This window comes from Anthonomus grandis, chromosome 10 (assembly GCF_022605725.1).
Source record: "Anthonomus grandis grandis chromosome 10, icAntGran1.3, whole genome shotgun sequence".
NCBI lineage: Eukaryota > Metazoa > Arthropoda > Insecta > Coleoptera > Curculionidae > Anthonomus > Anthonomus grandis.
This window is the reverse complement of record NC_065555.1, coordinates 5,159,717-5,172,975: the sequence shown is the minus strand read 5'-3', so window position 1 is coordinate 5,172,975 and position 13,259 is coordinate 5,159,717. Positions and strand designations below refer to the sequence as shown.

General features: G+C 35.2%; 1 protein-coding gene and 1 long non-coding RNA gene across 10 annotated transcripts in view; one reads left to right on the top strand and one right to left on the bottom strand.

Moving 5' to 3' along the window:
- The first annotated feature begins 292 nt into the window (after positions 1 to 292).
- Positions 293 to 13,259, top strand: part of LOC126741535 (syntaxin-binding protein 5) — a 66,072-nt gene continuing 53,105 nt past the window's right edge. For all 6 annotated transcript variants that reach the window (XM_050447992.1, XM_050447989.1, XM_050447993.1 and 3 more), the window contains exon 1: positions 293 to 412. The gene's annotated coding sequence lies outside the window, so the exon portion shown is untranslated. The remainder of the gene's footprint in view (positions 413 to 13,259) is intronic.
- On the bottom strand, positions 1,777 to 12,839 carry LOC126741538 (uncharacterized). Of its 4 annotated transcripts, none has more exons than XR_007662207.1 (7): positions 11,780 to 12,839; positions 11,531 to 11,700; positions 11,227 to 11,422; positions 10,833 to 10,948; positions 10,445 to 10,556; positions 10,055 to 10,166; positions 1,777 to 2,853 (listed from the first exon to the last, which is right to left on the bottom strand). It is a non-coding gene; the product is annotated as an uncharacterized LOC126741538 (long non-coding RNA). The 4 variants fall into 4 exon arrangements; XR_007662209.1 differs by having other exon boundaries at positions 11,851 to 12,839; XR_007662206.1 differs by having other exon boundaries at positions 1,779 to 2,853; positions 11,531 to 12,839.

The window sequence follows — 13,259 nt, the reverse complement described above, 5'->3', positions numbered from 1 at the left end:
ACGTGCCACAAAGATCCCGTTTTCGGGGCTAAAAGTAGAGGCGGCGCCTCGCCATGCCATCACCGTCACGTTTTCTGATGTTTAATCAATTAAAGTCTCTTTGTGTCTCTCTCTATCGCCCTGTGGGTTTTCGAACTAAACACGCGAAAATGCTATGGAGGAAATAGGAAATAGTCATTAGAACGGTGGTATCTTTGAGAGAGAGAACCACTTTGACAAGTATGACACTTGACAACCGAACTGTGACAGATCTTGAGCAGTTTATGCAAAGAAATTAATACTTTAACGAATTTAACGCAATATTTTTTTTTCAGACGTTCCGACATGGATTCCCTTACCAACCTACCGCGTTGGCCTTCGATCCAGTGCAGAGGCTGCTGGCCATCGGATCTAAGTGTGGATCGCTTAGAATGTATCCTTTTCTAATACAATCAGAAACCCTCAACAAATCAATTCGAATACTTATAAAAAGCTTATCAACGCATTAATACAAGTCAAGGCTTTTGTACTTGCTTGTATGATGTTTTGTACTTGAAAGAATTGTTTAAAGGTTGACATTTACGTAGCTGTCATATTGCTACGGCTTTAACACTTAACAGCGTTATCAGGGCAGCTAACGTAAAAATGAACATAAAATTTGTCATTTTCTGCAACTTCACGAACTTAATAAATATACCTGGACTGCTAATTCAATGAAAAGTAAATGACTACTACTAGGGGGCTGCCATTTTGCGTGATTTTGTCCTTTCGATGTTGGTCACTCTGACACATTTCAGTTGTGCCAATTGTAGGGAAACAAAACAAAGTTTTTGAGAGGTTATCAACAACCCAATAATTCGGTTTTGACAAACAGTGAACCAAATACCTTTAAATGAAGATAGTGATATATTATTCACGTATTAAATTAGGAGGAAGATACATCGTTTCCAGACAACATATTCCGGACAATATACCCAAGCGTCGTTTACAAATCGCCAAAAACTAGGCAATCTGTTATACTCACACGTCAAACGTCAGCGTTGTCAACTTCATTACCGTTATTTAATATATTTTTTGTTGACAACACTGAAAATGTTCAGAGTGACCAACATCGAAAGTACACAACCACTATAAAAACGGCGGCCACCCGGCAGTGGTCATTTTTGGGTATCGTGGTCATATGCATTAGCAGTCCAGGTATATTTATTAAGTTCGTATACAACCCATTGTTTGATTAAATCAGTTTATAATGAACAAATTTCAATTGAAATATTTAATGAAAATAAAGCTTTGACGTTTATATAATGCATGTAACAATCATTTAAATAAACGTTTACGTATCGAGTCGATTTTCAATCGCGAACAAAAAATTCCGGTAATTAAAACGAAAATATTTAATATTTACCGAAACGATTATTGAAAAAGCAACGCAGCTCCGGGATATCAATTAAATTGCTTTATTGCAAACTTTATGGCATATTAAATATTTAAATTGCCCTTGACTGAAAACGCTTCAAATTCCCATTTTACTCGTCAAAACTATTGGCAACGCTGGTACAACAAAGTTAGGTTCAGAAGAGGACACTGCACTCACAAATGTCTCATGAATGCGTGACAAGTGACATTTAGAACTAAGGCCCCTCGTCCACGGAGCCACTGGTTTCTGATGAAACTGTTTTCATACCGTAGTAACAAACCAGTTGGATACTCATTTCTCGTACACGGCAGCGATGACACAAACGTTATTAGAAAAATATCAGTATCCGATAGTTTATTGAAAGGCGAAGTATTTGGCTGTGTGTTGTCATAAATTATGGATGATTTGGATGAGATGGCTATTTTGTACTATTACAATCGAAGATATAGACGCAGAAGAAGGCGATTCTGGGTCCATCCCTACTTAGAAATAAATTTAAACTGTAGATTGTTTGTAGCCGCCTCAGAATTGCAACTAGATGATGCAAAGTTTCATATGTTCTACAGAATGACTAAAGAAACATATAGACTCCTTCTGAATAGAGTTCATCCTGAAATAGTTAAGAGGAATACAAATATGAGCAGGGAATGCGTAAGTCCTGAAGAAAGGATAATGATTACTCAAAGGTAAGTGAAAAAAATGTATTTATTCGTTCCAAGGAATATTTATTTATTCATTTTTTCACATTGACATGGTAAATACATTCTGCCCAGTACAAGAAGTATTTTGCAACGATGAAACAGGAGTGATTTCTGTCCTTGTGGAGTATGTATCAATTTGATTAGTGTTGGAGGGAAAGGAATGCTGAGAATTATTTGAATAAGATGGAGATGTCATTGTAAATATAGATTCTCTTGAAAGATCAGAGTCATAATTTCGTCTATTACATTCAGGGTTCTTCTTTTAAATAATTTCCATTGTTCATCTGACATGCTGGTCACTTCATCTAATAAACTTAGACGAAACATTTTTCGTGTATTTTCGGCCCTGCCTTCTTGCATTTGCCTTTCCTTAAGAAAATTCACAAAAGTTTTATCCACCTCATCTAGAGGCCTTTTACGCTTGTTTGCTCTAGTATGAGGTGTTGAACTGCATTTTGGCTGGGGTATCTCAGCTGAAACTGGATTTGTTTCTGTTGCTTCGATATTGGTTCGCTCTGAGTGGAACAAGGGGTTGTTCGGTTGGTAATCTGATGCCTCAGTTGATGCAACTTCAGCATCTACTTTACCAACAGTTACTAGCTTGTGAAGGTATTCCGGTTTTCACAAATGGCAATACCAACTGCATAAGGTCTGTTAAGTAATATATTTTTTTTGCACCAGAACCACTCGGAGCAGGTTTCATATGCCTTACAAACACTGCCCTAAGATTCTTCCATCTCTCTTTACAGGCAGCACCTGAAACAAGAAAAACATCCGTGAAGCAATGTAACATTTTTTTCTATAAACTTGTCTAAAATAAAAGAACGCAAGGCTTATTAATGTTTAATAATATAATAAAAAATTTATTAAATATTTTATTAAGAATTCTTTTTTTTTAGATACTTGGCAACGGGGTGCAGTTTTGTGACACTTGGCCTAAATTTTGCAAGAGGAGATTGCACGATCTCAAAAATTGTTGCAGAAATAACCTCTATCATTTGGGAGGTCCTTAAAGAAGACGATATGCCAATTCCTTCTATTCAAGCTTGGAAAAATACTGCTGATCGCTTCTATGAATTATGGAATATTCCCAACTGTTTAGGTGCAATCGACGGGAAGCATATCAGAATTAAAAAATTTCCGAATTCGGGATCTACTAATTACAAACAATACCATTCTGTATAATTTTGATGGCTTGTAGCGACGCCGATGGACTTTTTACGATGATCGAAACAGAATTTGCTGGTAGAAACAGTGATGGCGGCATATTTAGAGCTGGTCGAATGAAACAATGGAAACATTCCTCCAGCTTCACGCTTACCTCACGATCCACAGGAAAATTAATTTCCTTATTACCTCGTTGCAGACGAAGCATTTCCACTTTTGAAAAATGTAATGAGACCCTATCCACAGCGTTCCTTAGACAACAAAAAATGCATTTTTAATTATAGATTAAGTCGTGGTAGGAAAACCGTTGAATGTGCATTCGGCATGGCATGGCGTCGCAAAAATTTCAAGTATTAGATACTCCTATACGGTGTTTCAAACTACAGACAGTCATTTATATAATACAATGTGTATGTATTCTCCACAATTTTATTCGAAGGCATGAAGGAATACAATATGCATGAAATGTGCAAGAGGAACAAATGCAGCAAGAAAATGCACTGTTTGATATCGATAATCGTTCAACAGCATATAATTTAAGAGATTATTTAGCGAATTACTTTTTGATCCCGCGTGCCATGGCAATGGAAATTTATAACTTAAAAATCAAAATTTCCTAATATTTGATATTCGTTACCTATATTGACAAAAATAAAACTTATTTTCATTAACCATGAGTTTTTTTGCTCAACCAAAAGCAAAATTCGAGCGTAAAACCTGACATATCCAAATGCTTTAGTTTTTTGTTACTTAAATGTTTCTTTTTTTTATTTTTTCAAGACGGGCTTTGTATATAGGCAACTACAGATATAATAAAAATACAAAGAAGATGTAAATTAATATAATATAATAGGGTCAATTAAGGTAAATGTAAACTGGGGTAATTGTAGACACATCTAAAATAAGAAACACAATAACATTTAGATTTCAAATTTGGCGCGAAGCTCACTAATCGAGTCGTGCCGACGTTGGGCGAACTCTGTTTCCCTCGAAATTTTACTCCTGTTTGTGCCCTTCTTGCATTAGTTGGCTGATGCAAATTGATGTGTTTGGTGGTTTTATGTTGAATTTCGGCACTGAAATTTTCGAATGCAAGTCATCGAGGTAAGTTAGATATTTCATTTGGACATTGTTTGTTATACTATTGTGTCTATTTTACGCCTAAATGTCTGTCGACAAATTTTATAATCACTAAAATAATTCAGTATCTACATTTTCCCCTAATAAATTTGTTCTTGGGGGAAATGTATACACACTTTTGGGGGAATTGTAAACATAATAAAATTAGTGTCTCGCCGATAATTTATGTAAAATGAGTAATTTCTTTGTCTTGTTGCAGTGTAAAGATGCCTCGTACTTATGTAAGGAAAAAAGAATCATCTTACTCAACTGAAAATGTTGCGAATGCCGTTGCAGATGTTCCAAAATAAAAATAAAACGTATCGTCAAGCACAAACGTTCTATGGTGTTCCCAGATCAGTTATTTACCAAAGGATAGGAGGAAGAAAAACTCCATTAAATGTGATATCGAAAATGAAATAGTGAAATGTTTATTGGCACGTACTGCGATGGGTCTACTATGTGACAAAGCAGAACTTAGACAACTGGTTGGAGAGTATGTTAATGCAAAAGGTTTAAGAACACCATTTAAAAATAAAGTACCGGGAGAATACTGGTACTACTCATTCATGAGAAGACATCCTGAACTATCTCTTAAGAAACCGGAACATTTGCAAAAACTGCGGAAGGATGCTAGAAAACCTGAGATCGTCTACCATTTTTTTGATGACCTGAAAAGAATCATTGATTAAAATAATTTAGATGATAAAGGAAGCTTTATTTTTAATGCTGACGAGCCAGGTTTTAATAATGATCCCTATCGTATTAGGGCAATTGGAGAGAAAGGAAAGGCCCTGTGCCGGATATCTGGAGGCTCTGGAATAGAGTCGACGACAGTCTTAGGATGTGTTTCTGCCGATGGAAAAGCACTTCCACCGCTCATCGTATTCAAGGGAGCTGGAGTTTAGGCTCGTTGGACTTCCAATAGCGCCTATTTAGGAACTCTATATGCGACCTCCACTAATGGATGGGTGGAGGAGCCGCAATTTTTACAGTGGTTTACGACAGGGTTTGCACCTCACATTAAAGATTTAATAACTTCCCAAAACCTTCTAGATCAAGCAGCTCTACTGTTGTATAATGGTCACAGCAGTCATAAGAGCGTCAGAATTATTGAATAGGCAATGCACAACAATATTTTTTGATAAAGTTTCCAAGCCATCTTACGGATAAGCTTCAGCCTTTGGACAAGTGTGTCTTCGGATCCTTAAAGGTGAACTGGAATAAACAATTGGTGAAGTTTGGTAAGGAACAAATGGGACGAGGGTGTGGACGGCTAACTAAGGAAAAATTTACCGAATTACTTGGCATTACTTGGCAAGAGTCTATGGTTTCTAGCAATATTATATCTGGATTTCAAAATACTGGCGTATACCCAGTTGATCGAAACAAATTCATACAAAATGAATTTACACCAGAAGACTTGGCCAAATACGAAGCTGCCCTCAAAGCTCCGAATTCTGTAACATCCGATGCTATTATTATCTAACCAGTATCTTCTAAATCAACTGTTGCAATTTCTGAACCAAACCCACTTCTACCCACGGTCGACGATCAAATGCCTTCAATTTCATCATGTTGTAGTCAACATCATTCAGTGTCATCAGCTGAAAGCCGACAGCAGCATTCTACATCGTCAACTGACTACCAAAAATTAGTAGTGGCATCTACCCATAGTCCACAACCATCGACGTCATCGTCTATCAGTAAATCGACAGAAATTACCAACATTTTCTTGCCACTCAGCCGCCGTGAAGATATTGTTGAAGAGAAAAAACAAGTCATACTGAGATTAAAGCAACAAAGATATGGAGAGGTATTAACAACCAACCTTGTCAACAAAGTCTTGGAAAGACTAAGAGAAGCAGAAGAGAAGAAGAAAAATAAAGGAAAAAAAGGCTAATCTGGAAACGGACAACAAAAAGTTAGAGCCGAAATTGAAAAAAATTAGAAGTGAACCAGTTGCAGAGTCGGAAAATTCTGATGGAGAAATAAGTCTAGGTAATACTGTTGATGAAATAGATTGGGCAGAACCGAAAAAACAAGATATAGAGCTTAAAACAGTCGAGAGTTCAGACTTGTCCACAGGGAAATTTATTCTTGTGCAGTTCAAAGGTGGAAAGAGAAAGACTACTCTTTTTAAATATGTGTGTTTAATTGAAGCTGTGGATGAAAAATTAACGGAAATCAAAGTGACTGGTCTTAAATTCTGGGATGCATCAAAAATGCTTTCCAACATTGTTGAAACTGATGTCAGTTATATAAAAATGAATTTGAATCAAATCATCACATTCTAATGAAGGGAGAGAGAATACTATACAACTTTCCAGCAATAGTTCCTATTTATGAGCAAAACTAATTTATTATACCTATAATATTATTACATTTACTTACTAAGAATAAATTTCTTTTATTAGCGTTCTCAAAAATAGTTGTTTTAGTTAAAATAAACAGAACTGTTGGAAAATATTTACTTTTATCTTGATTTTTCATTTATATTGCAAGGTCACATTATTTTGGGGTAAATGTAAACACGACTTATATCAAAAAATATTTTGCTACACAGCGACTTTATATAGTTCATTAACATTTGCCCCAGGTTTTTTTCTGGTAGAGTAAATGTGTCAAGAGATGCTTGTTTACAATTACCCCTAAAGAGTAGGGGCAAATGTAAACAGACAAGCATGTTGAATATATTTTTTTTATCTTAATGTGACTTGTAATGACAGAAAACCACTAGTAATTATCAAAGAAGATACTATGAGCTACGTATATAACATAATGCGTGATGTCCACGAAAATCGTTTAGCAAGTCAAAACATTAAATATCGTCCACAATTACCCCAATTGACCCTATACTTACTCGTCATATTCATTTCTTTTCCTATTTTATTCCATGCCGCTTCTGTTATGTCTTTTCTGGAGTATTGCGATAATTTATGATTGTACAAACAAGGAAATTTTTCCACTTCCTGGACAAATTTTATGTTCAAACTTTGTTCATTCATATTTTCGTGTTAAATATCCAAACAATCACTCGGCGACCGACAGTGTAGTCTCTTGGCGACTAATCACTCGCAAGTACGCTACCGATCCGTGACTGGTACCAAAGACAACCAACTTGGCCTTAAACAAGTAGGCGAGAGAAACATAGAGGAGACTCTAAACCCAATCAAATATATAATTAGTTAAAGTTTATTCGTTCTGTGGGACACCTGAGCTTTTTCCAATTACCTTTACCCTTATGGGTGCACTTATTGGAAATGGCGCGGGCGAGATCAACAAAATAAAAGCCGACGACGACGTCACAGGAACAACGAAACGGATTAAAAGCGAAATTAGTTTTGACCTGTGAGAGGGCGGTGAGGGGGGACGGGATGTAAAAGGGACGCGGAGCGAAATAATTCCCCGTGTGCCCGTGCGTTGTTCCGTAGAGAATCCAATTTTTAGCTCGGCTAATTACGAACTAAATTAAAATTGCATAATTTATCTGGCCGATCAAACGGGGCTTTTGGCGCCAGTCAAATCCCATTACGCTTCGACCATTAACGAATTTATTCGACAAAGAGTTTATGTATTAGATTGTCATAGTCAGGTGCTCTATTAACATCGTAATTGTCATTGATGTGACGTTACAAATTCTAGAATAATTCAGTAAACGCTATTCTGGTTTATATTTCTTGCTCGTAATTTAAAACAGTTTCCACCCCATTAGATAGCAAAGTATAACACTTTCCGTAATGGTATCCGTTTCATGCCCTATTTAAAGGGACTTATCGGTTTCAAAATAAATGTACTTTCGAACTTTGGCACCGAAAAGGCTCTCAATAGTTTTAAATTGTTTGGAAAACGGATTACAACCGAGATTCCCCCATCTCAAATAACTATATAACCCTCCCAAGCTTGTCTACTTTATCATGTTAATTATTACTTAAACCCGTTATTTCGAAAATGCATTTTCCGCCAACAAAACTGCGAAATTCGTTTCGACAAGCCCGTAAAATAGGCAAAGTAATAAACCAGGTAATGACTCAATTAAAGTCTCTGTTATATAAGTATTACCCGGCAAATTTGCGTCTTATTTCACGAAAAACGGATTAAATAATAATTTCGCTCGGCACTAGATGCGGTAATTCCAACTTAACTGCCTCGGGAAAAATAAAACCGACTTACCGAACTTTATTTTTTCCCCGCCTTTATTTTCACTTGTTTTAGGGTGATTTCACTGTTTCATATTCATGCAAATAAAGAAGAACAGCAATTGGATGGGTTTACATAGTTTTCACATTTAGCATCATTTCCACTGTTAATTTTCAATGCCAACTTTACTTTTATATTCCCAAAAAACCAGTAGGCGTCGTTGGTGTATTAGTTCACTTCTGATAGTGTCTTTAATTATGCTGTTAATGGCATTAGACTTTTAGTCATTTTAATATACAATTCTCTATCAAACTTGCCCAGTGAATCAAAATATTTTAAATTTGGCGGCCGCTATTTGTCAGTCATTGCTGCCAACTGACATTTTTTAATGTCAATTTTTTAATCCAGACACTTGATGACGTTCAAAAGTGAGAAGACCATATCTCACTTCAATAAAAATGCAATTGCCTGGAAGAATATTGTTTTTATTCCAGGCATTTCATGACGTCAATCGTATGGTTTTCTCATTCAAATAAACATAATCCCATTTGCCTGGAATAATTTTATTTTTATTCCAGGCAGTTGAGGACGTAAATCTTAATGACGACCATCTCTTTTAAATAAAAAGGGAAGTGTTATTTCAAGTTACAAGACATTTACCTTTTAGTAACTTTAATGCACAATTTCCTAATAAATACTGGTTGGATCTAATAAAAAAAGAAATCAAATTTGGCGCCAATACTTACAATAAGCAAATTTGCGGCTGTCATTGTTGCTAACTGAAAATTTCTAATTCTATTCCAGGCACTTGATGACGTTCATTTTATGGTCTTCTCACTTCAATAAAAACGCAATTGCCTGGAAGAATATTTTTTTTATTCCAGGCATTTGATGACGTCAATCGTAAGGTTTTCTCATTTAAATTAACATAATCCCATTTGCCTGGAATAATTTTATTTTTATTCCAGGCAGTTGAGGACGTAAATCTTAATGACGACCATCTCTTTTAAATAAAAAGGGAAGTGTTATTACAAGTTACAAGACATTTACCTTTTAGTAACTTTAATGCACAATTCCCTAATAAATACTGGTTGGATCTAATAAAAAAATAAATCAAATTTGGCGCCAATACTTACAATAAGCAAATTTGCGGCCGTCATTGTTGCCAACCAAAAGAAAATTTCTAATTCTATTCCAGGCACTTGATGACGTTTAACTTATTGTCTTCTCACATCAATAAAAATGCAATTGCCTGGAAGAAGATTGTTTTTATTCCAGGCATTTGATGACGTCAATCGTATGGTTTTCTCATTTAAATAAACATAATCCCACTTGCCTGGAATAATTTTATTTTTATTCCAGGCAGTTGAGGACGTAAATCTTAATGACGACCATCTCTTTTAAATAAAAAGGGAAGTGTTATTTCAAGTTACAAGACATTTACCTTTTAGTAACTTTAATGCACAATTTCCTAATAAATACTGGTTGAATCTAATAAAAAAATGAAATCAAATTTGGCGCCAATACTTACAATAAGCAAATTTGCGCTCGTCATTGTTGCCAACTGAAAATGACTAATTCTATTCCAGGCACTTGATGACGTTCATTTTATGGTCTTCTCACTTCAATAAAAACGCAATTGCCTGGAAGAAGATTGTTTTTATTCCAGGCATTTGATGACGTCAATCGTATGATTTTCTTATTTAAATAAACATAATCCCATTTGCCTGGAATAATTTTATTTTTATTCCAGGCAGTTGAGGACGTAAATCTTAATGACGACCATCTCTTTTAAATAAAAAGGGAACTGCTATTTCAAGTTAAGAGACATTTACCTTTTAACAACTTTAATGCAGAATTCCCTAATAAATACTGGTTGGATCTAATAAAAAAATAAATCAATTTTGGCGCCAATACTTACAATAAGCAAATTTGCGGCCGTCATCGTTGCCAACTGAAAATTTCTAATTCTATTCCAGGCACTTGATGACGTTCAACTTATGGTCTTCTCGCTTCAATAAAAATGCAATTGCCTGGAAGAAGATTGTTTTTATTCCAGGCATTTTATGACGTCAATCGTATGGTTTTCTTATTTAAATTAACATAATCTCATTTGCCTGGAATAATTTTATTTTTATTCCAGGCAGTTGAGGACGTAAATCTTAATGACGACCATCCTTTTTAAATAACAAGGGAGCCGTTATTTTAAGTTAGGATACATTTACCTTTTAGTTACTTTAATGCACAATTTCCTATTAAATATTAGTTGGATCTAATAAAAAAAAATCAAATTTGGCGCCAATACTTACAATAAGCAAATTTGCGGCCGTCATTGTTGCCAACCAAAAGAAAATTTCTAATTCTATTCCAGGCACTTGATGACGTTCAACTTATGGTCTTCTCACTTCAATAAAAACGCAATTGCCTGGAAGAAGATTGTTTTTATTCCAGGCATTTGATGACGTCAATCGTAAGATTTTCTCATTTAAATTAACATAATCCCATTTGCCTGGAATAATTTTATTTTTATTCCAGGCAGTTGAGGACCTAAATCTTAATGACGACCTTTTCTTTTAAATAAAAACGGACCTGCTATTTTAAGTTACGAGGCATTTACCTTTTAGTAACTTAAATGCACAATTTCCTAATAAATACTGGTTGGATCTAATAAAAAAATAAATCAAATTTGGCGCCAATACTTACAATAAGCAAATTTGCGGCCGTCATTGTTGCCAAGTGAAAATTTCAAATTCTATTCTAGGCACTTGATGACGTTCATTTTATGGTCTTCTCACTTCAATAAAAATGCAATTGCCTGGACGAATATTGTTTTTATTCCAGGCATTTGATGACGTCAATCGTATGGTTTTCTTATTTAAATAAACATAATCCCATTTGCCTGGAAGAATGTTATTTTTATTCCAGGCAGTTGAGGACGTAAGTCTTAATGACGACCATCTCTTTTAAATAAAAAGGGAACTGCTATTTCAAGTTAAAAGACATTTACCTTTTAGTAACTTCAATGCAGAATTTCCTAATAAATACTGGTTGGATCTAATAAAAAAAGAAAGCAAATTTGCGGCTGTCATTGTTGCCAACTGAAAATTTCTAATTCTATTCCAGGCACTTGAAAACGTTCAACTTATGGTCTGGTCACTTCAATGAAAATGCAATTGCCTGGAAGAATATTGTTTTTATTTCAGACTAGCAAAAAATCAAACTTGGCGCCATTACTACGGCTGTCATTGCTACCAACCTCGCTTTTAACTCTCGGTATAACCGTCAGAGGTCGTTTTCATTTTGTTTTAATGTGCTTTAGATACCTACCAAGTTCGGGCACGTGCGCTTTTATATCCCCTAGCGTCATCTTATCTTGTAAACTTTTAATTAAATTTTAATCGCAATAGTTGCACAGACAGCTTCAGAAAACTTGATATCTTTCCAAGGAATATTATTCGTGTTTTAGCATTTCAATAGCGAGGAAGAAGAAAAGATGAAACGACTAAATAATTACAATAGCGGAATCTCGTTCGTTTGTAACTGATGCTGTAAAGCCATTAAATTCTTGCAAATGGAAGCAGGGAGAACGGGGTGGGAGGGGATCGACTCGTAGTGAACCGATTTTAATTCAAATATTCCTCAAAGGTGGTCGTGCAACAGGGTTTTTGCAGACAAAAGCGACGCTGCCACTATCGCAGCCTCCTCTTTGTTTATGTTATTCGTCGCCTGCCGTCGCTTCGCCCTCCTCACCATTCCTCTTTGTTTCCCAGTTTACGAAACAAATGCTACTTCTAGCTCGGTAAATTTGTTTTAATCCAGGCACTTTCGGTGCATTTCAGTTATAAATGCGGACTTACATTATAAGTAACGGCCTTTTGTTTTAATCACTGCAAGAGAAGGAGATATGCCTTTGAGATTTTTCAAAATGACGCCGATCCGCCATTTTGATAGTTCGATTTGACAAGACAATGACAACTAAAATGGTAGTGGTTCATGATAAGTGAAACTAAATCTATAGCCCACGCCCATATAAACTTGTTTTTTTTCTCGTTCGTTCCATTAGGGCCTGTGTGCATCTACGTATAAATATGCACATACATAAACAATTAATTTAAAATTTTAACGATACATCTGTGTTTTCCTTTTGCCTAGCAAGCGTCCGTAGTTAAAACAACATTTTACCCAGCGGTGCTTTCAAACACAACAAACAAACACGACGAATGTTTTGAAACAAAAAACGGCCTTTTTTAACTAAAATATTTCCATAAAATCATCGCGGCCCTTTGTTATTTTAGGGTTTCCCCGGTAGTTGCAATTTTCCCGCGTTTATTTTTGTTTAATTAAAACGGGAAGTGTCAAGTTGTCCGTCGGTTTTCGGGATATTTGACGGCTCCGATTTTATTTATTGAAATGTATTAACCGCTTTACCGCGGATTTAATTTACATTTTTTTTTAATCTGCTTATAGTTTTAAAAAAACACGTTATTTTAATCAAACTAGCTCTATCTCTCTCGCATTGCTACGCTTAAATGGACGGCTCTGAGTCATAGTATCAATCAATCATATGCTTTATTGTCAAAAAATTACAAAATTTTGTAGACAAAGCTAATTAAAAAAAACATATAAAAACAAAACAAAACACACAAAATAAAAATAAATATACAAACAACATAAATACATGCAAAACTGTACAAAAACAATGTACCTGGTCAATATACATCATGATGTATAAAATG